Below are 23,977 nucleotides of genomic sequence, written 5' to 3' on the forward strand. Positions count from 1 at the left end.
CTGATGTAGTGTTATTTGTATCTTTGTTTATTTGGATTTTTTTTCATCCTGCTCTGCAGTCCCCATAGGGACTTCCAGAGTGGCTTTCAAAGGAGCTTTGAAAGCACAGTAAACAGATAATAAGAAAAGTAGAATAAACAAATAAGAATAGAAACAGAACAGTGGCATCAAAATTCAGTGTTAAAAATAGAGATGAAGAACAACAGGTTAGAAGAAATAAAAGCCCTGTGGAAAAACACAGCGATGCAATTTAGTAATGTAAGACTAGGGACTTAATGGTCTCATGCTCACCCCTCCCCCATTTTTTAAGCGCAATGAATATTCCTTCAAAATGTGGTAAGCCAGCTCCACTTGCCGCATTTGCAGGCCCTCCTGCTCATTCTGCTGAGTGGGACCTAGACATGGGCCCAGTAGTGGCTGGTGCCCATTGGGACTGGTAGGGTGGAAAGCAGGAAGGCCCACAGGCAGAGCAATGACAGGCAGAGCCAATGAATTCTAATTACGTCCCCATCCTCCTCCCAGCTGAGTTCTACAAGGAGCAACATTGACACTAAGGAGGACAAAACTGGCAGGCAGGGCCACCCCTTGGCCTCCTTTTAAGTAAGAAGGCAGGCAGGTGAGACTAGCTAACGGCAGACTGAGAATTTTATTTATTTATATTTATTTTATTTATAAATATATTTGTGTACCACTGTTTCATTTAAAAACATCGAAATGGCTTACAACAGGTAAGAAAGAAAACCCTGTACAGTGAAAACCAATAAAAACATAGCAAAAACAAAGGTCAGCTGTTGCAAAAAGGCATCTTCTTAATTGCCTGCATAAGCCTGGAGGAACAGAAAGGTTTCAGCAGGCATTTAAAAGTTAAAACAGAAGGCGCCTGCTAAATGTCTGTTGGCAGAGCATTCCAGAGAATGGGGCTGATGACACTGAAAGCTGTATTTCGTGTTGATGTCAAATGAGCCTCATGAACTCGGGGGACGACAAAGACGCTCCTACAGATGATCTCAGTGGTAGAGCTGGGATATAAGGGTTCAGGGGGTCCCTGGTGGGGCAGTGCTCCATTTGCCCTAAAGGCCCAGCCTCCATTGCTTGTGCCCTAAAAGAAATGTAGAAAAGATGTCAAATTCAGTGCCTGGGGATCCTCCCTGGGAAATGCATTCCAGAATTGGGGTGCTAGAGGTGAACGTCTATCCCTGGTCACCACCTGCCTCAACTCTGCAGGTGGAAGAACCTGCAGAAGGGCCTTTGGGGCAGGTCTTAATATTCAGACAGACTTCATGTGAGGGAAGGCAAATTCTTAAGGTCCCAAGCTATTAAGGGTTTCACGACAGGGGTGGAGAACCTTCTTCAGCCCAAGGCTGCATTCCATTCAGGGCAAGCTTCCGGGAGTCACATGCCAGTGGTGGGCAGGGACAGTGGCAAATTGGGCAAAGCAACCAATGTAAATATTCCCTCTACAGTGTCTACTCATACTCACATGCCCATCGCTATGCTCCATCCAGACCCAGGAAGAGTTCAAGGACACATTTCAACCAGGCATTCAGATCAATATATAAGAAGAGCCCACTTGGGATGCAAAGCAGAACCAGTGAGGGATGTAGCCTGTCCTGGGGAGAGTTCCAAGGGCCAGATAGAGAGACCTGGAGGGCCACATTTGGCCGCTGGGCCTGAGGCTCTCCACTCTTGATTTAAGGTTAATGGTTAAGACCAGCCCGTTGCATTGTGCTTAGAAACAGGCCAGGCTGAATGAGGATGGATAATTATCCCCAAAACGCAGGGAATAAACTCTGGTTCAGTCCACCTAGTGCAGACATGCCAATAGCAAAGGCTTGGGTGGACCAGATGGTTGGAGAACTGCCTGTCCTGTATGGGGTAACTCTCTTTCTTAAGGACCAAGTTCATCATTGGAGGATGTTCTTGGAGCTGCTCCTAGATAATCATCTCGCTTTTGATGCTCCCTGTGCATTCAGGTCAATAAATACGAAATGTCCTGCTGGATCAAGCCAAAGGCTCATCTAGTCGTACTTACTGTTCTCACAGTGGCCAACCAGATACCTATGGGAAGCCTGTAAACAAGACCTGAGCAAAAGAGCACCCTTCCTACTTGTGATTCCCAGCAGTTGGTATTTATAGGCATTCAACCTCTGATACTGGAGGAAGGACACAGCCATTATGACTAATAGCCTTCTCCTCCACTAATCTGTCTAATCGTTTTTAAAGCCATCCAAGTTTGTGGCCATCACTAGGGCCACATTCACAACATACATCAATTCCATTTTTATGCCACTTTAAATAGTCATGGCTTCCCCAAAAGAATCCTGGGAAGTGTAGCTTGTGAAGGGTGCTGAGAATTGTTGGGAGACTCCTACTCCCCCTCACAGATCTAGAATTCTCAAAGTGGTTTAACAGCCAATCCCTCTTTCAGAGAACTCTGAGAATTGTAGCTCTATGAGGGGAACATAGGTCTCCTAACAACTCTCAGCACCTTTTGCAAGCTACACTTCCCAGGATTCACAGGGGGGAAGCCATGCATGTTTACAGTGGAATAATGGTGGAATAGCCTATGGCCATACCACTCTGAACACATCTGATCTCGTCTGATCTTGGAACCTAAGCAGGCCTGGTCAGGCCTTGGATGGGAGACCGCCTGGGAATACTGGGTGCCGTAGGCTTAGAGGAAGGCAATGGTAAACCACCTCTGAATACCTCTTACCATGAAAACCCTATGAATATATCCATAGGGTCGCTCGCCATAAGTCGTAATTGACTTGAAGGCATACAACAACAACAAAATGGTGTTATAAATGTATGGTATGGATGTGGCCTGCATCTTGAGGGAATGTCTTTTCACATTTTTATGTTTATTATTACTTTGTGATTCCTAGATTCATATCTTGCTTTCCAAAGTGGTGAGTGGCATAGTTAAAAACATGAAAAGAATGTCATAATAAAAAAAATCATTTAATAATATTGATTCTTATGGGGGGGTTTAAAATTGGTTTCTACTGTCAGTAGCTTCAGGTGCTCTTTGAGCCCAAAACAATGCAATCCATGAAGTAAACAAATAAATCAACAAAACAGATAAATATAAAACAATGTCAAGAAACAAAGTGCTAAGATTGTCAGGGAAGCATGCCTGTGTCAGGAAAAAATATCCTGTCAAAAAGAAGAATACCCTAGATATCTTTTGGGCTGCAATCCAACTCAAATTTAAGGGTGGAATCCATTTTATGGATGCAGTCTTATATATGTGAGTAGGGACGTGGTATAAATTCAGTTTTGCTTGCATTTTAATGAGAAACTACCTAATTTTCACTTCTCAAACCAGTATGTAACTGAAACACAGCTATCGTTCAAAATTCGCAGTTCTCCAGATTTTCCAGTGCAGTTCTCCAGTCAAACAATTATGTACAAAAATGCATAGATTAGGGAAAGTGTGACTCTTCAGTGTGGCTCTTCAGGCAGGCTTTTGGGGTGGGTTAGGTTTTATTATCATTGTTTGAGATTTTTTAATGCTCTAATGTAGTTTGTATGTTTTTATGTTGTATGTCGCCCAGAGTGGCTGGATAACCAGCCAGATGGGCGACTAATAAATTTAATAAATAAATAAATTTAATAAATAAATAAATAAATGAATTAAAATGCGTACATTAGTAAAAGTGGCATACAAACATGCATTATATTAGGGGAAATTGCTTGCAGAAATGTGCATATTAGTCAAAACTGCATACAAAAATGTGCATATTAAGAGAAATTCACACTAAAATGCTACCAAATTTTCATAAGTATTTTTTTAAAAAAATCCACAAATTCTGCAGCAATGTGCAGAACTGAATTTAAGCCTGGAAAAATGAGAAACTGAGAGAAAGCAAAAGTGACAGATTCATCCATTCCTACCTAAGACTAAGCCTTATTGATCTCAGTGGGGTTTATTTCTCAGGAGATATGAACAGGATTGTGCTCTAAGTGAGTTTCATCTCATTGACTTCAGTGGGCTTCACTGTGTGTTGATCTGTGGGATTCAACTGCTTGTTTCTGAAACATGTGCAGCTGCACTATTATGCCTTTCTCCAGGGTTTTAGCATCTTGTTTGACAACGACGCCTACAATCAGACTTTTTGTTGCTTGCAAAAATGAAACATGTGATTATATCCTGGAGAAGAAGCCATTAAGAAACTGCTATTCCCTATCTGATGCCTGGTTGTTAAAGTCACTAAGTAACTCTCATTAATATTAATACAACTTGCATGCTGCATTAATGGAGAGAGTAAACTTATGGTTCTGAATTGGCAATCCTTTAAGGCGTGTATGTGTTGCGGGGGGGGGAGAGGGAGAGGGAGAGAGACAAGAAGTATATGACAGACCCCAGAGATCTACGTTTATTTTAAGCCTCGGAGCTCAGAAATTATAGTCTATGTTGAAAGCATATAATCAATAGACAATAAGAAGATAATGGGGATCTCCACAGGTTGGCATGCGGAGGAGTAGGTTTTCAGGGTAGAGTGCTCAGATTCCTCTTGCAAAACTCTCTGAAAATAATTAGGATGAAGACAGACAAAAGTTTTTAAGGTGATATGACTGAGCCATGGTTACCCATACTCATTTCTTTTGCCACACAATCATCTCTGTTCAAATAGGTTTTGCAGGTATGATTGCAAAAACCTGTGCCACCTGTTTGGCCAGAGATGGTAATGGGATGAATGTGCACACCACAAGCAATGGCAGATAGTGGAACATGTGCATCACTGACAATGATATCTTGTGCCTCTCAAGAGTGTCCACAGAAATGTTTTTGGGCCCAAATGGTACTGAAGTTGGTGTGGTGCAATTGTATCTGTGGAGCTAATTTGGTGTTGCTGGTGGCGCAGTGGCACTGCACCAGCCTTGCTACCCACTCACCCCTTTCCGTCCTGGCATACAGCAGTGACTTGGCTGGAGGGAGGTCAGATAAATGGCACAGCCCCACTGCACTATTCACTACTACTATAGTATATATCTATATAGTATTGTTATGGGTTTGGGGGTTGAGATAGATGATTTCTATGAGTCCCCTTCCAGCCTCCGATTTGGAATCCTGCACCTAGAGGTCAGAAGCCTGCTCCACTGGTTAGATGAGTCTCTTTTGTTAATCTAATAGAGTGGCCAGGTGGGCTAATGGGTCTATGAAGTGCCCATTAACTGGCAAATGGGCCAGGGAGATCCTATTATTACTTAAACTCTTCAGAAGAGCCCCCACTCCTGGGGCCTAAGAGAGGCTTGTGTTTTGAGTTGAGACTGAGGAAAGGTTGGGAACTGGAGACATGCAGAGAGGCTGGCTCTGCACCATGGCTTTAGGGTGCCTCCTGTAAGCCGGATGGAAAAGAATGTTCTATTGGACTGCTGATGCTTTGATCCCCTCCATCTTAAGCTCAGGTTGGAAATATGGAAACCATATTTCATAAAGACACCACTGTCTTTGCTGACCTTCTTCCCAAGGAAACCAAACCCTGGGTAAGCACAGGGACCCCTGGAGATCTCTCACAGCTCGGATATTGGGGTGGCATGCAGCACTGATGTCAGGACTGGGATTGAGTTTCCTGGAACAAGTATTGGAAGCAATGGCAATTCTATTTCGGATTTTTATCATGTTATATTTTTCACACTTGCTCATATTTTAATTGTGATTTTATTTGTTGTACACCGCCCTGAGAGCTTTCTGCTATAGGGCGGTCTAGAAATGTAATTAAATAAAATAAATAAATAAATAAATAAGGTGTGCCTGAGTCAAAATAGAGGGAGAAACAGCAACTCTCCTAGAGCAGATAAAAGTGATGTTCCAGAAGCAAAGGCAACAAGAGCCAGGAGGACCAGCAGCAAAGGCAATGAGAGCACCAGGAGCCCTGGCAATGAATGGGGGAAATATTTGGAAGCACCTTTGGACAGAAAAAAGAGACCCCATATGAGGAGGTGAGAGTCCTGCCTGATCAGCTGCTACAAGGGGTCGAGGGTGACCCAGGAGTCCAGCTGCAGAACACCCAGACAGGGGTGGCTAAAGAGATCCAGAAAAGTGGACGGGCAGCTGGAGGGCTTGGATTGTGAGAAGTTGCAGTCAGTAGTAGAGGAGGAAGAAGAGGCCTTGGTTGCTAGGAGCCTGCCAGTGGTGAAGACACCAGAAAGCTGGAAGTAAAGCCCCAAGAACTGAAGGAGGACAGGCTGGAAAATGAAGATGCCTTGGAAGAAGTGGAGTACAGGCTGGAGAAGAGATGCTGCTGATAGATTCCACCAGTAATGCAGGAAGCAGAAATGGCCTTGGAGAAAGGTGAACAACAGGCTGGAGACAAGCAGCTGTCGATAGATTTCTTCACCCCGTGTGTGCCAGCTGTGGAAGAGAAAGTGCAGGAGGAGACGTTGGAGGCATGTGTGCGAGAGGAGCTGCCATCGCCTGGAGAAATGGCTGTGCAAGAAAAAGTACAGGAGGAGAAGCCTGAGGTGGGAGTGCAAGTCCAAGAGGAGCTCCCAGCACCTGGAGATAAAATCCCCAAGTGACTTTGCCCCTTGGGTGCCCCATAATGGTCTTACAGGGTAGGATCCATCTCCAATGATGGGTGCAATCCCTGAGCAAGCTCCAGCAGTAAGAGGCACCCAGCGCCCTGTGAGGTTTAACGGCAAGAGACACTGGGAGGGTTACCTGCCTCTGTTTGGGTCCATGATCACACTGGAGATGGTGAGGGAGAACAGAGAAGATGTTTTTCTGCCAAGCTGGGTGGGCTAGGACAGCTAGTCTTGAAGAAGATGTCCCCAAATAAAGACTTGTGGCAAGACTTTGATTTGGAGTTCGGGGCAGGAGATGAAGTGGACTGCCTTAAAGACTTTTCTCAGGGCAGAGAATGGGAGGAAGACGGCTACAGTCTGCCGTGCGCTGATGAGAAAACAAACGTGTTCCTGGAGATGTGTCCCAAGACCCTGCAGGCAGCAGCAGGGATCAGCTTGGACTGGGAACTCCATGAAGCCCCAAGACAAAAGGGCCATGTGGGCAACTGCATGGTTTGGTGGTGGGGGTTGTGCTTATGGGACTGTGTACTGATTTGCTGCAGGAATTCTTCCTGATGGTTTTAGTATTGCCTTTTGAAATGCTTTTGATTTGTGTTTTTCAATGCTTGTGGGGATATGAGCTGTTTAATGATTTTTTAAGAATTATGCTGATAGGTTTTTGCAGTATGGTTTGAATGTTTAAGATTTACTATACTATACCTGTCAGATTTTGTGTGTGTGCGACTGTTGGGGGAGCAAGGAAAAATGTGTGTGTGTTTGAGGGCTGCTGTGCTATAGTGGCACAAGGCAGGACAAACGAGCTCCAGTACTGAGGCTGTAATCTGGTTTAAACGTGTTGGGAACTCACTATCTTGGGTGCAGCCAAGTGTGAGAACTGGGTAAGTGGTTTGGATGCAGAACTGTGACTGGGAGCCCCAAGAAAAAAGAGGAAGCCTAAAGAGTAATTAATTAAACACTTGCTGTAGAGGAATGGACTGTTTTTGTACAGGCTTTTGGGACTTCTGGGGAAGCTTAATGTTCTTATGATTTTTTTTTTTTTTCAATAATTTTTATTCAGATTTTCATAAAACATACAAAACAAAATCATAAAACATTCAAAGACAAAAAACAAAATCAAAAATAGTTAAACAAAAAGAAAAAAAGAAAAAAAAAACAAAAATAAAAAATAAAGAGTAAAATATTGACTTCCCATTTGTCAAAGATCAAATCAGTTATAAGTCTATAATATATAACAATCCTGTCTCTTAAGTCATATTATAAAATCACTTTCCTCCAGTAGTTATCTTACTTAATCATCAAATCTCATAAACATTACTTTATTCTTTCCACAAAAAGTCAAAGAGAGGTTTCAATTCTTTAAGAAATATATCTATCAATTTTTTTTTCCAGATAAGCATATCGATTAATCCATCTCATTACTAATTATGATAATCTTATTGTCATAACCATAGTCAAAATAAACATTTCAATTAATCCATCACATCAGAATCTGTTAGGTTCAATAATTTCAGTAGCCATTGTTCTATTATCTCTATTAGTTCCATTTTCCATCTTCCATCTTCAGTAGTCTTGTTAAGTCCAGTAATTTCAATATCCAATCTTCCATTATCAGTATTCCATAATAATCTTGCTGTCAAAGCCATAGTCATATAGTAAGAGTCTGATGGGAATTACCTCTATCCCAAATATTTTCTTGCCATCCATTCTGAATAGGTTGCTGAAATACTGCTGTAAAATCATATCTCTGTTCTTTTTTTCAAAATACACTGGGTCATCTCTTAAAAGTTTTTCCATTGTCACATGGCTGCAGTTAATTCCATAGATTTTCTCTATATTGGGCTCCATCACATCATTCCAGTCCAGAAGATTATCCATGCCATTGATAACTTTATCTCTGGAATCTTCATTCATTTCTTCAGAGATAACATTGAGTTCCAAACAATAGATTTTATTTCTAAAGTCCATAGACTCCAAATCTTGTTCCTGTTCCACGTTGGTTCCAATCTCCGGGATCTCCTCTCTCACAGGGACCCCTATTCCAGTCTCCAGGGTCTCCTCTCTCACAGGGACCCCTGTTCCAATCTCCGGGGTCTCCTCTCTCACAGGGACCCCTTCCAGGGTCACCTCTCTCACAGGGACCCTTATATCTTTAATCTCCTGCTTCATTTTACTCAATTCAATTTTCGTTATCTCAATCTCATCCATTATTTTCTGAAACATAGTTATTTCCAGATTTTCAGCCACTTTCTTAATTGCCATTTTAAAAGAAAAATATAGGAAAACCACTTCTTATTTCAGCAACAATTGGGTTAATACTCCAAACTTGGTGACATCACAGTATAAACAGAGCAGACAGCCTTATCTCTCCAATAGTTAAGTAAACAAAATGCAGTTCCCAGGATCGAAACAATTAATGGCAATCGTCAAGAAACAGATTCGTCAAAATAAAATAGACCAAAAAGAGAGTAGTCTCAAAACAGTATAATATTTTTCAAAATAAAAATCTGGAATAGAAATCCCTCTTCTGTGTATATCTTTAGAATGCAAATCCAGGACAGCTTTTTGCAACAAAAACAGAGATAAGCTATTAATTAGTGCGTAGCAGAGAGAAGTTATGGCTCCCCAGTGAGATGTCAAAAACCGATCAATCTGGCAAATCTCTTTTAAACAGCAACAATTTAAGTCAAGTAAAAGAAAAATATAGAAAGAAGGGTGCTTGCCTGTTAGTGCGTTCTCTCTTAGAAGATAAGGTGAACGTTCGCTTTATCAGATAGAGCTTGCTGTTGAAAATCCGTCCCACCTTCGTCGGCTGGACCTCGTCCCATAAATTAATGAGATCTGGTCGTCCCAACAAAAATAGGCTTTGAGGTTAATCTCTTCGTTTCTCCCTACCCGGGAGAAGTTTAATCAGTCAAAAAAAAAAGAAAAAACTGACTGATATATCTGAATAAGCTTCTTTTGAGGCAGGAGCCCGTCTCAAAAGCAGGCACAGGCTAAGTCACCCTTCCCGGAAGTCGCTTAATGTTCTTATGATTGAAATGCCTCCTACCCTGTATTGTTGTTATCTTAATTTATATTGTTATATTGTATTTTATTGTATTGTATTTTGCTGCATTTTACTATATGTACGTCGCCTAGAGTGGCCATCGGCCAGACAGGCGACACATAAATTAAATTTTATTATTATTATTATTGTGGGAAAATGCGACTGTACTGTGACTATGCTTTTGATGTATGTTTCAATGTCTTACTAACCTGTATCTGTTACTTCTTTATCGGAAAAGCTGTTATTCTGTCGTTTTTGACAGGTTTGGGAAAGACCTTTGACAGGGAAGGGGGTAGTATTATGGGTTTGGGGGTTGAGATACCTTCCCAATCATCTGCTCCCATCGGTGGTACATGCCCTGGTCTCCTCTCACCTAGACTACTGTAATGTACTCTACGTGGGGCTACCCTTGAAAACGGTCCAGAAGCTGCAACTGGTACAGAATGCGGCGGCGCGCCTGATTAAAGGCAGCCGCCGGCGAGAGCACATAACTCCAGTGCTAAAAGAGTTGCACTGGTTATCAGTTGCTTGCCGGGCCCAATTCAAGGTGTTGGTTTTGAGCTTTAAATCCCTATACGGTCTCAGCCCAGTCTATCTGAAGGAGCACCTCCAGCATCATCAGCTATGCCACCCAACAAGATCAGCCTTAAAAGACCTTCTCTCTATCCCATTAGTCAAAACGGCCAGACTGGTGAGGACTAGAGAGAGGGCTTTTTCAATTGTGGCCCGCACCCTATGGAACTCCCTCCCAAATGATCTCTGCCATGCCCCCTCTATAATTTCCGCTGGGCCGTGAAGACCTGGCTCTTCAGGCAGGCTTTTGGGGTTGGCTAGATTTTTATCGTCATTGTTTTCAGATTTTTAATGTCTTTTATATCTGTATGCCTATTTTGTATGTCACCCAGAGTGGCTGGATAGCCAGCCAGATGGGTAACTAAGAAATTCAATAAATAAATACATAAATTTCTGTGAGCCCCTTCCAGCCTCTGATTTGGAACCCTGCACCTGGAGGTGAGAAGCCTGCTCTCCTGGTCAGATGAGTTTCTTTTGTTAATCTAACAGTGTGGCCAAGTGGGCTAATGGGTCTGTCAAGTGCCCATTAACTAGCGAATGGGCCAGGGAGATCCTACTGTTATTGAAACTCTTTGAGAGAGCTCCTGCGGCCAAGGAGAGGCTTGTGTTTTGAATTGAGTCTGAGGAAAGGCTGGGAACTGGAGACAGGCAGAGAGGCTGGCTCTGCACCACGGCTTTAGGCTGCCTCCTGTAAGCCTGATGGAAAAGAAAGAGCTATCAGACTGCTGATGCTTTGAACCAGAGCTTGGAAAGGTTACTTTTGAACTACAACTCCCATCAGCCCCAGCCAGCATGGCCACTGGATTGGGCTGATGGGAGTTGTAGTTAAAAAAAAAACTTTTCCAAGCTCTGCTTTGAACCCCTCCATCTTAAGCTCAGGTTGGAATGTGTGTAAATAAATAAACCATATTTCATCAAGACACCACAGTCTTCACTGACCTTCTTTCCAAGGAAACCAAACCCTTGGGTAAGCGCAGGGACCCCTGGAGATCTCTCACCGCTCAGAGATTGGGGTGGCGTGCAACAGTATAAATGGACAGCAGCCCCAATCCAGAAGGCCTCTCCTTCCCTGGCCCCTTGTGTGGCACATCTCCTGCTTTTGATGAGAGTAGCATGTCCACCTCTTCCTCACTGCCTGGAGACTAGATGTGCAGGGCTGCCCCTCCTCACCATCCTGCTGGGTTCTGCTTGGCACTTATGAAGAGCTGTTCCACCTAGGGTTGCCAGGTCCATGGCCTGAGACTGATCCTGTATCTTTAGGAGCAGAGAAAGTCAGCCAAGTGCAGGTGTTCTTGCAACTCTGTAATGGGAAAAACCACAAGGTGGAATTCTCCCTTCCCCCTGCACAACTTTTAAAGATACAGAAGACCTCCACCACATGCCCTACACACATCACGAAAATGGGATTCTGGTCTGACTAAGCAAGCTGAGAAATTCCGGATTAGTCGTCTGCCTTTCCTGCATCTATCCATGTAAACAAAAACTCCCCACTTGAACTCCCAACTTTGGGCTCATCCAGACAATTGCAAAATGTGTGACACGCCTGCTATGTGTGTTCATTATTTTTCGGTCGTCCAAATGACGTCTTGCGCTGTTACGCATTTTCGCGGGTTAAATCCGCTCCTTGCATTACCGGCAAAAATGCAATTTGCTGTTTAAAATTGGGAATCATCCGCTGTGCCTTCAGGAGTTAGGATGCAATACCGCAGACTTTACAGCTGATGGGCAGTTCTTGGGCATTTCCCCTTGCCCCTTCTCCTGATTCCAGCCAATCATGTATCTGCACTTTTGTGCATGTGCGAGAATAAGCCCGGGAAAATTGAATGAATCATTGCAATGGTGGGGTGTTGGGGGGGTCTGCAACTACTGCGCAGATGCATTTAATTTTTTGCCAGCCTGCAAACTGGGCCGCCACTCTGGGTGAGATCTGCAATGCACAGCAAGCGAGAAAGGGGGTGGTGGTTGGTTTCAGGCTGCCTCTGAAAGCTTTGTAAATTTCATTCTACTTGCTGGGGTTTTTGCTTCAAATCAGAAAAGCACACATTCCTTTAAGTGTAATATCCCGAATACAAACAAGAAAAGGGCTTCTGGTCAGTTTCAAGCCTGCTCAGGAAAGCTTTGTCAATTTCATTCTCTGTGGGAAGGAAAGGGAGAAGGAGGGGGGGTGACACCTTTCTTGCTTTTTTGGAGAAATAAGTGCAATTGCCAGCGTGTGTATCTCCTGAAATATCAATAAAGGCAGAAAAGCATACATTCATTTAAGCATAATATCACAAATACAAACAAGGCAGGCGTGAAACCGACCAGCAGCCTTTCCTTCCAAGGCGAGAACTCCTTTACAGCCATATTGTGCTTTGTTGCAAAGGGGGAGAGGAGCATAAGTAATTTTTTTGCTGACCAATTGGTTGATAGGGGGAGGTTTTAGAGGCGGAGTATAAAAAACTATTTCCACATCACCATTGCATCACTGTGTGATAGAATGTCAATCTGGAAAGAAAAAAATCTTTTAGGAATAAAATGGTATATACATTTTTCCCCCTCGCAGAGCTGAATGGTTTGTGTGTGTCTCTTAGACAGCTTTGATAATAGTTCACATTGATTCTTTAATGAGAGCACAGCTGATGAACTGCTGGCTTTTATGCTACTGAACTCTACTGGCAAAGCTCTAGGGTCCCCCACAGATGTTTCTGCTTTGCAGAGCGATGGGAACTTCATGCCTTATTTCTTTCTGCAATCCCAGGAGCAAATGCCACCGCTGTTGATATGTGGAAACACATTGCTCCCCACCAAGGAAGAAAATATTAACTCCGGAGCCGGTTCAAAGCAAGAGAGAGAGAGAGAGAGAGTGCACAGAAAGGAAATCATTCAGCAACTTTTAGCTCATAATCACAGCTTGGCAGTGAACAGTAGCAGCAAATTTCTGAAGATGGAGAATTAGAACTCATACTTCCCCATTCCTTGAAAGTTTTCTTTCTCTGTGAACGAGGCTTCCATTTTTAAAAACTGATTCTTGGGGTGCTCGAGTATTTTTGAACAATTTCAGCGGGGAATGAATGAAGGAGAAATTTGATTCAGTTCACATTTTAATTCACAGTTTCCAATACAATGTGAGAACTGAAGCACAGCCATCCTTGGACATTTGTATCTCTCTGTATTTGGCACTGTGTTCAAAAGTGCACACACTAGGGTGATGTGTGCATATAAATGCATAAATTAGTTAAAAGAGTATACTAAATGCATTGTATTAGGGACATTTGCTTTGCAACGATGTGTACACCGGGCAAAATAGTATATGAAGATGTGTATATTAGGAGGAATTCACACTAAAATACTGGTGAATTTTCACAAGGACTTTTAAACAAATAAATTGCAAAGTAACATGGAAATGTGGAGAAGTGAAGTCTAGAAAAAGGAGAAACTGAGGGAGAAACTGAAATTGACAGATTCACCCGTCTGTAGTGTGAGGCTTTGATCTTATCATATTGTGGTGAGGTGGCTGAGGGTGCTGTAGGCGTTGTCCTCCCTAGTAAACATTTCTGCAGCACCCTGGAGCATCCCTGGCTGCTCCCTGATCTGATCTCTGCCTAATGGCAGGGCTGGCCCCAGAGCTGAATGTTAATTTGAGGCTGCCCTTCCTATTTTTCTTACAAGGAATGCATAGATTCCTGCAGTTGATGTGACCCTCTTCATATGTGGGGCATGAGGCAACTACCACCAGTGACCCCCCCTTTTTTAAAAAAAGAATAAATTTCCCACAAAAAATCATTTTTTGCACATAGCAAAGTAGCATGTCAAGGCGAAGATTAATCTGCTATTTTACTCCCTGACACCTAGTTTTCTAAGCAAAGGGTTTGGGTTTTGTTTTCTGTTTTATAGAGGAGCGTGCACTTATGTGAGTCTCCCACTCCTCTTCCAGGCTGACACAGCTTTACTAGCTTATTGAAAATCATGCCTTTGAATTTAATAGGCCAAGTTGGTCACAAATAAGACCCATTCCATAGTTTTAGAGGCTAACAGGGCTATCCCATTCAAATCTAGTTGAATAAAGTTCAATTGAAATTCAGTTGGACTTACTCCCCAGGTAAATGTGCATGGGACTGCAGCCATGATTGTGAATGATGCTTGCTGGATTATGCCTGTATTAACCCAAGCACATAAGAAGAAAGTAAGAACATAAGAAGTCAATCCATAGCAACATCCCAAGCCACCCATTGTGTGGATAGTATCATTATATAGATTAGTCACTAGGTGGCATTGGACTTAGTTGTATCTGGGTGGAATCAGGAGTTTCCTGTGTCTTTTGGGGACAAAAATCCTATCCTGGGAACACTTTTCATTGTACAGTTTACACAGATATAGAGCTACAATGTACTCCTTCTAGGATATTGTCACCTGCACAGTAGTAGACAATGTCTCCAAATGTCCGTCCTTCTATAAACAAATACACACAAACAAACACATACATGACCAAAAAAATCCCAATAAATTATTGATTCTCGCCATTGGGATACCTTTTGGTCCCAGCCAGTGCAACATATTAGAATAAACATTTCACAACAAAAGCTGATCCAAGGAAGGAGATTAAATACCCTTCCACTGACACCACCCATGGGGATTTGGTCCTGAGATATATTGGTAGCAAAATGTCCTCGAAATATTTTGTGTAAGTTTTTTGGGTGGCTGTGCAAGAGAATTAAGTGAGAGAATAATATTTCTATCAGGCTTCCTGACTGCTGTGTCCTCTAAGCCTGCCACATTAAGCAGAAAATGCCCAAGTGCTAAAATAGCCAGTCCTCTCTGGATTTTCAGGATTGTGGATTGGGCTGTAAAAAAGGAGCAGAGCTTGGAAAAGTTACTTTTTTAAACTACAATTCCCATCAGCCCCAGCCAGCATGGCCACTGGATTGGGCTGATGGGAGTTGTAGTTCAAAAAAGTAACTTTTCCAAGCTCTGCAAAGGAGGTAATAGAACCAGGAGCCTTGGGAACGCAGTGCAGGCAGGTCCTCTGCGTGTTTATTTTAGGAACCTGCAACAAAAAAATGGGAACCCCAAAAGGGAACTGGAAGTAGAAGTGAAAAGCAATCGGGTAATCAACAGATGCTTATTGAGCCAATGTGTTTCAGATACTACTGGTCCCTCTTTAGGGAAATTCAGAGAAACAAATATTCATCATTGAGATGTGGTAGCAAATGCATAAGAAGAAGGAGCACATCTCAATGTTGAATCTGTGTCAAACAGTCTTTTGACTACCCCATTGCCTTTTGCATCTACTTCTAGTTATTTTAGGAAGCTGCATTATACATTTGCCTTATATAGAGTCAGACCATGAGCCCATCTAGCTCTGCCCATCTAGCACTGACTGGAAGCAGCTCTTCAGGGTTTTGGGCAGGAGGCATTCCCAGCCCTACCTACAGATGCCGGGGATTGAACCTGAGATCTTCTGCATGCAAAGCAGATGCTGTACCTGCTCTACCACTTAACTACATCTCTTCCCCCTAAGGAACATAGGAAGCTGCCTTAGAATCAGGCCACTTAGCCATTTACCTCAGAATTGTCTGCACCAGGTGTGGGGAACCTTTCGCTCTCAAGATGTTGCTGAACTACACCACCCATCAGTCCCGGCAAACATGGCCAATGGCCAGGGATGATGGAAGCTGTAGTTCAGTGACATCTGGAGAGCCAAATGGCAGTAGCTCTTCAGGATTTCAGGCAGGAGTATCTCCCAGCCTTGCCTGGAGATGCCAGGCAGGGCCAGCACCAGAGGGTGGCCAGGTCAGGCCCTGACCGAGGACCCCTGGGTCCCAAGGGGTCCCTGAAGGGCCCCTCCATAGGGCGTGGGGGTAGTGGTAGCTTCCACGATACTCACTGAGGATCGCAGGAGGGAGTTCTGAGGCACACCCCACTGCCGTGTAGACCCGCAATGGCTGCCTGCAACATGCTCCACCTACCTCTCAAAGTAAATGCTGGTCACCAGGGCAGTGCCAGACATGCTGGAGCCTGTCACACTGTGGGTGCAAGTCTGCCATCAACCAAGATGGCAGCCGAGGTTTCCCTAAGGGCCTGATGCCTCCGCCGCCATCTTAATTGATGGCAGGGATTCACGGCGCAGATTGTGGAAGCTACAGCTACCCACCCACCCTAAGGAGTGGCCCTTCAGGGAAAGTTAGGTGGGATGGGTGGGCGGGCGTGTGCCGGGGCCCGGGGCAGGCTGGTGCCCAAGGGCCCCAGCATGCCTGGTGCCAGCTTTGATGCCAGGGATTGATGCCCTTCTGACACTGCTATAATCTGTGTAAAAATGGGTTACTCATGTCTTCATATTGTATTTTCTAATCAGTCCTCCCTCCCTCTGGATTTTTTATTACTCAGTGCCACTATATCCATTGATACTGACCGACTGTGACAGGAAAAGACCTTGCAATGTGATCTTCATTATTGTGCAAACAGTTGGAGGGATCGGCTAAGTGTAGTGGCCAGGAGAGAGTTTTTCATACTATGCTCTCTCCACCCACCTGCCATCCGTTTTCTGGATTGCTATCCTTTGATTTCTATAACCTGACAAATGAAGTATTTCAATGGTTCTGTGAGTGGATGAGATACAAAGTCAGCCTTAAGTAGGAAAGTACCATTTAACAAACACACAAATAAGCAAAGCCAGTGTAAAAGAGTGTCTTTTTTGCACAGTGCTCCTGCAGTGGTACATTCAGTCACTCTAAGACCCTATCCACACTAGACATTTAAAGCAGTATCACCCCATTTTTAAACGGTCATGGTTTCCCCCAAAGAACCCTGCGAACTGTAGTTTGTTTAGGGTGCTGAGAGTTGTTAGGAGACCCCTATTCCTCTTACAGAGCTACAATACCCAAGAATCCTTGGGAAGAAGGACTGAATCTTAAACCACTCTAAAACAATGTGAGGGGAATGGGGGTCTCCTAACAACTCTCAGCACCCTTCACAGACTACAGTTCCCAGGATTCTTTAACTGATTAAAAATGGGATAATTCTCATTTAAATTTCTAGGTCAGATAGGGCTTAAAAAGAAGCGGCATGACAGGTGGAGTCCCTACACTCACCTCCTGGCATATGGGTCTCTATTGCTTATAGGGAGGGAGAGAAGGGAGAAGGAAAGTGGCAGGGAGGTTGGCATGGTGCAAACACACCAACACGAACTCTGGATTGGCTCTGTTGGTGCTGTTGCACTGCGCCAACCTCCCTGCCAACTCCCCTCTTCCTCCCAGTGAGCCACTTCTGAGTGTAGTTAGTAAAGAGTGCTGAGAGACATCCTGTTTCCCTCACAGAGCTTCAATCAGAGTAGCTGACTGTTAAACCATCTGGCCACTGGAGCTCTCTCAGGGGAATAGGAATCTCCTCTCAGCACCCTTCACAAACAACACTTCCCACGATTCTTTGGGGGAAGCCATGATTGTCTAAAGCAGCCTTTCCCAACCGGTGTGCCTCCAGATGTTGTTGGACCAAAACTCCCATCAGCCTCAGCCATTGGCAATGCTGGCTGAGGCTGATGGGAGTTGTGGTCCAACAACATCTGGAGGCACACTGGTTGGGAAAGGCTGGTCTAAAGTGAAATAAGTGTCTGGTGTGGGTGTGGCCCCCTGATTAGCCAAGCCAAGCAGCTGTGAGTCTGGCTTTTAGAACAATGACAGTTGGTTCTTACTGAGCATGCCCGGGCTTATCATTGACTTCAATGCTAAATTTCTTAAATTAATTAAAAATCGGCCAGGCATTTTTTAAACTTTTAAACTACAGAAGATGAAGGTCAGAGTATGGGACAAGGTCAATAATAGGACTACAGGTACTCTGTGAACATGGCTGATTTTTAATTAATCTCAACAAATTGTGAGACCACTGACAGAAAAAAGTCCAAAAGGGGTCTGGTTCTTCTCTCCTTTTACTCTTTGAGCTCTCAATTTTCTCTGACTGTTTTGTGTATTACCATGAAAACTTAAAAAAGGTAAAGGTGTCCCCGCACTTGTAGTGTGAGTCATTTCCAACTCTTAGGGTGACGTCTTGCGACGTTTATTAGGCAGACCATATATATGGGGTGGGATTGCCAGTTCCATCCCCAGCCTTTCTTTACCCCCCAGCATATGCCGGTTACTCATTTTACTGACCACGGATGGATGGAAAGCTGAGTGGACCTCGACCCCTTTTACCGGAGATTCAACTTCCTCCTTCCGTTGGAATCGAACTCCGGCTGTGAGCAGAGCTTCAGCTGTCTTACCGCTGTTTACCACTCTGCGCCACGGAGGATCTTCCATGAAAACTTAGAGGGTTGTTAAGCAAGCATTTCTGAGTTCAGGACTATAAGTTATGTATGGTTTTGTTTTGATATGAGTTTATGGGAAGTATCAGAATGGCATGCGGAGTATTTTCAATTTAACAGTGTGGAATGCGAAAAATCCATGCTGGCTATAGTATACATCCGCTCTTGTGGCTGTATAATAAACTATCCAGTGTGCTTTTTATGGATGATGCACACCTATTAACGTAGTAGCAGTATGAAGATTGCAATTTAAAAAAATGTATTAATTTATTTCTATTCATGAATCACTTCCTATAAAATATCTTGAAGCAATTTAGCAATAAAATATCAACAATAAAAACTAATATGATTACAGGTACTCTGTGAACATGGCTGAGTTTTAATTAATTTCAACAATTTATGAGAACACTGACAGAAAAAAGTCTGTCAGGGGTCTGATTTTTTTTCTGTCTTTTTTATACTTTGAACTCTCAATTCTCTCTGATTGTTTTGTGTATCACCATGAAAATTGAGAGGGTTGTTAAGCAAGCATTTCTGAGTTCAGGACCATAGGTTTTGTAAGGTTTTGTTTTGAAATGAGCTTATGAGAGGCATGAGAATGGCATGGGGGGTATTTTCAATTTAACATTGCGGAATGCAAAAAATCCATGCTGGCTATAGTATGCAGCCACTCTCATGGCTGTATAATATGATACCTGAAAATAATTTTTTAAAAATGAAATAATCTGTTGTAATTGACTCATTTGTGTTATGTCAACAACCTGTTTACAATATTAGGTTGATATTTAAAATAGGGATGGAAGGATTTGTCCATTTTGGTTCTCTCAGTTTCTAGTTTTTCCAGTTTTAAAATCAGTTCTCCACTTTTCTGCAGCAAATTGCAATTTTTTTAAAAAAAATACTCATGAAAATTCTTCAGCATTTAAGTGCAAATTTCTCCCAATAATCACATTTTTGTATTTCAACAAATGTACCCATTTTTGCAAGCAATTTCTGCTAATATAATGCATTTTTGTATGTTTTCATTAATATATTCATTGTTATGAACATTGTCCCTTAATATATGCACTGTTGTAAAAATTGTTTGCTTGGACGACTGCATTGCAAAATTTGAATAAGTGCAAATTTCAAAGGATGGCTGTTTTTCAGTTCTCATATTGTTTTGGAATGTGTGAATTGGATAGATTTAACTGTGAACTGAATCAAATTTCTCCTCACCCTTACCCTGAAAGCACCTAGGAGCTTGTTCCTTCTGTCTAAGGTTTTCAAAACTCATGTAGGTTGTAATCTTAGTAGTAGCCAAGTTCCCATAAGAAGAAAATTTCCCCCCATTAAGGAGGCCAGAAGAAACACCTTCGGTGTTGAGTTCAGGAATTTCAGTTGCTTTACGCCAAGCTCATAAGATGTTCCTCTTTTAAGAATTGTGTTGCTATGATTAAATTCAAGGTCTTGTCTTTGCTACTTTTTTTAAAAAAAAAATAACATGGTTTTGTTCTGACCTTATACATCAGATGTTATTAAATGGTGTCTACTATTGATTTTAGAAGATTTTTTTCCTGAGGACTATAATTCATCCTTTATGGGTTCAGAGCAATTCTGAACATTAACAGGCAGCTTTAACTCTAAGGTTAAGCAAAAGCCTCAGCTACTTGTGTGGATTTCAACCTTAGGTTTGCTGCACCTTATGTAAGCTGCCACAGAAAGTTAATTGGAGCACAGGTCCATTAGAAGTAGAGCTTGGATCCATGATCCTTTTGTAAAATTAGTGGTGGAAGACAAGGCAGATCAACGATGGGAATAGATCAAGAGTGCAGTGCAGAACATAACTAAGAACTTCAATTAAATGTTGGGAGTCATCAATTGTTTCTCAAGAGAGAGTTTGATTAAGTCCTTTAAGCAGTCTGTGACAGTTACCAAGAGCCAATTTTTAAGTGGCCTCCAGGAACATTCAAGGAGTTGTGTTCAATGAAGTCCTACTCAGAGTAATGAACCTAAGTCCAATGAGTTTACTCTGAGTAGGACTAGCAATGAATACCACCCAATGCCTCCACTGCTGGAGTCCAGCTTGGATTATCTGAAGGTGCCAATTGTATCGACCATCTCCATGGGGTAGTGCATCCCACCAATTCCCAAGATGGTGGGGACACTTTGAGAAGTGGGATGATAGCAGTAGTAGATATACTATCTATATGAAGGCAACAGTTCATGGAAATGAGGTGGCCAAGGCCGGTTAGATTTTGGTGTGGCTGGGCACCTGCTGATGGCCCCAGGGCTCAGAAGGGCACATCAGCATCCTGCTGCCTCCATTGGCCTCCTGGCCAACATTGTTTCTGCTCCCACCATTGGATTGACCCTCTTGGCCTGGCATTGTTGCACACTGTTGCTGGTCACCCACTTGCCCGCCTTCCCCCAAACATATCCCTGGCTGGCAGTGGTGGCAAAGGTGCTTTGGAATGGGAGCGGAGCTAACAGTCAGCTCTAACCTCCAGTGGCCATCCCCCATCTTAGACTGCCCAAAATGCAATGCTGCCTATTGGTGTCAGCTCAGCTCCCTTGGGGAGACATGTCTGGAGAAGGAGGTTAGTGACTGATGGCATTAACAGCACACTGCAACAGCATCAGCCACATCTGGGTGCAGGGGGGCAATGGGGGCAGTGAGGGCAATAGCAATGCTGAGCGGGGGCACACGTTGGCTCTGACCAGGGGCCCATCAGATCCACTATGCTGAGGGTCCACTCAAGACTGATGCTAAGACTGCCCTGTGCACTCTGGGTGGTGGTCACTTGGGATGATCACTTCATGTATGAATTGACCATAAATTATTGACTACTATTGAGAGCACACACCTATTTCCTGTTGGAATCGATACATCAGAGCCGAGCCTCTAGAGGCTGTTCTAGCTTGGCCCCTGGTTTTCTAAATACTGAATGTTTATGGACTAACAGAGCAAACCTATAAATGAGAGGTTGCCAACCTTTTTGGGCCAGGAGGCACATTTAGAATTTTGAGAAAGTGCCATGGGCACCAGCAACACAATGGTTGCTGAGGTGTGTGTGGCATAACAAAAAAAATGGCTGCCTTAGGGGCGTGGCATAATAAAAATGGCTGACACATAGAACAAGCAGAAAAAGGCACAGGACCATAACCTAAATTGTTATGTCGGGCAACTTCCCATCAATGGGGGGGGAGGCACCTACATCAGCCACTGCCTCATTTACTCACTGAGAGAAGCTCTTTGCACCTTTCCTCTGTTCTGCATGGAAGCATGGGCATCCAATCCTGGCATCCAGTGAAACGGGTATGTTTAAGGGGGTATGTTCATGTAAGAGAGGCTAAGCCAATGCAAACAGGAATTAAGCAGGAACGGAAAAATCTCTTGAGTATTGTGGATTATTGACAGTTTTCTTCTGTCATGTGCACCATAGGAGGTTCTGGCAGGCACACCGGTGCTCATAGGTACCATGTTGGTGCCCCCTGCCAATTATGCATGAGTGAGTGGAGATACAGTCTGAGGTGTGAACCCTAAAGTGCTAGACGAGTTTTGGAAGAAATCCTTCTCAATTACCCTTAAGTGACTCTGAACCTGTCTATTTAGATTCATGTGAGAAATAGGGGGCAGAAAAGTGATCGTGCTCAAAGAACATTTAAAAACTCCATTTTCATCTCTCATGACAGTGCACTTTCCCCTTTAATCAGCTAAATTTGAATGTCTGTGCCTGCTAGCATTTAATCAAGGTAATAGCTCACTCAGGAAGCCTAATCTTGTTACAAAATCATAATAAAAGTCAAAGAGAATTCTAACTGATTTCTCCTCTGTGACTCAACCAGAATGGCCTCTTTGAGTTTGTCTCGCAGAAGTTGTTCCCTGCTGTGCATCTTTACTCGGGAGCAAGTACTACAGGACTCAGTGGGGTTTACTCCCTATGTAACAGTGTTTATAGTGCTATTTCACAAATGCATGCATGCCTACTTGATGTCTCTAATGGCTTGATTTGTCAAGACTGCCTGGCTCATTCAGTCAAATATGTGAACTGTCTCCACTGCAAAGTATTGTGTTTGAGTTGAGATCGGGTGAGACAGAAGTTCTGTCTATGGTGATTCACTGAGAAGGAACAAAATACCAAACATCTCCATGATGCATGGAGTGTGTGCATGTGGATGACCTTGTAAATTGCAAGGAGCCCCTGGAAGATGCAATGCGTCTACCAGGGGTGGGAGACCTATTTTAGCCTAAGGGCCAAATTCAATTCTGGGCAACCTTCCGAGGGCCACATGCCAAAAGTGGGCAGGGCCAGAGGCAAAAGTGGGCAGAGCAACTAATGCAAAACTTTGCACAGTAGGTTAGTCTCTCTACACACACACCTCTGTCCAACATTCAGTCAAGTAAGAGGCATTATCAAAATTCAAGAACATATTTCATATTTCATCCAGACAAAGACCCTCAGGGTTTGAAGCAGGATTGTGGCCAGGGGAGAGTACTGTGGGCCAGATATTTGGCCCCAGGCCGAAGGTTCCCAATCCCTGCCATTAAGGTCATAGGCCTGTTTACAGGGATTTACTTTAACAACCAAAATGGAGCCTCCATATGCAGAAGTGGCATATCCCAGGTGATGGGGCCAAACTGACAGTGAGAGGCTATGACTTTCATGGTCCCTTTTGGAGTGCTCAAAGCCATCCGGCTAGTCATTTTGAAAACAGATTCCTGGTTTCTTGCTCTAATCCTGCAAGGGAATTCACATGTCCTTAAATTTGAAGCAAATTTTGAGGTGCTTCTCAACCCCAATAGTGCACAGAACTAATTTTAGAGTCTGGATGTAATGGTCTCACAGGGGCTCTCCCTCTTTAGATGGCAATGCACATAGCCCCATGCTTTCCAAAATGTGGTAAGTCAGCTCTGCTGTGTTCAGTAAAGATAGGAAAGGCATTTGATTCAGTTTGCATTTAAAAGCACTTAATTTGCATTTTCCAAAACAGTATGTGAACCAAAACACAGCTACCCTTCGAAATCTGCACTCCTCTGAAATTTGCAGTGATGTTCTCCAGCCAAATAATATGTACAAAACCCCATATACTAGGGTAAAATGTGCATATAAATGCATATATTAATGAAAATAACATATGGAAAGGCATTATAATAGGGGAAATTGCTTTGCAAAATGTATATATTTTGCAAAGTTCATACTCAAATGCTGATGAATTTTCATGATCACTTTTTTTAAAAAAATCACAAACTAGCGTGAAGGTGTGGAGAACCAAATTTAAGATTGAAAAAAAGAGAGAGACTGAAATTGACATATTTGCCTATCCCTGGTGTTCAGGGGCCCTTCTGTTAAGTGGAGTCCCGGCCTCATGGCACCACTGTTTTTTCCTCCTTTGGCAAAAACATTTGAAAAAATTTAAGAGAAGCCAAAGGCAATCTGAGAGAATCAGCAACATTTCTCTCTCTGTGTCTGTGTGTGAGATTCCCAGAGGCATCTAGTTGGTCTACTGTGAGAACAGGATATGCTGGACTAGATGGGCCTTTGGTCTGATCCAGCACAGCTCTT

Source organism: Rhineura floridana, chromosome 8 (assembly GCF_030035675.1).
Source record: "Rhineura floridana isolate rRhiFlo1 chromosome 8, rRhiFlo1.hap2, whole genome shotgun sequence".
NCBI classification, from domain to species: domain Eukaryota; kingdom Metazoa; phylum Chordata; class Lepidosauria; order Squamata; family Rhineuridae; genus Rhineura; species Rhineura floridana.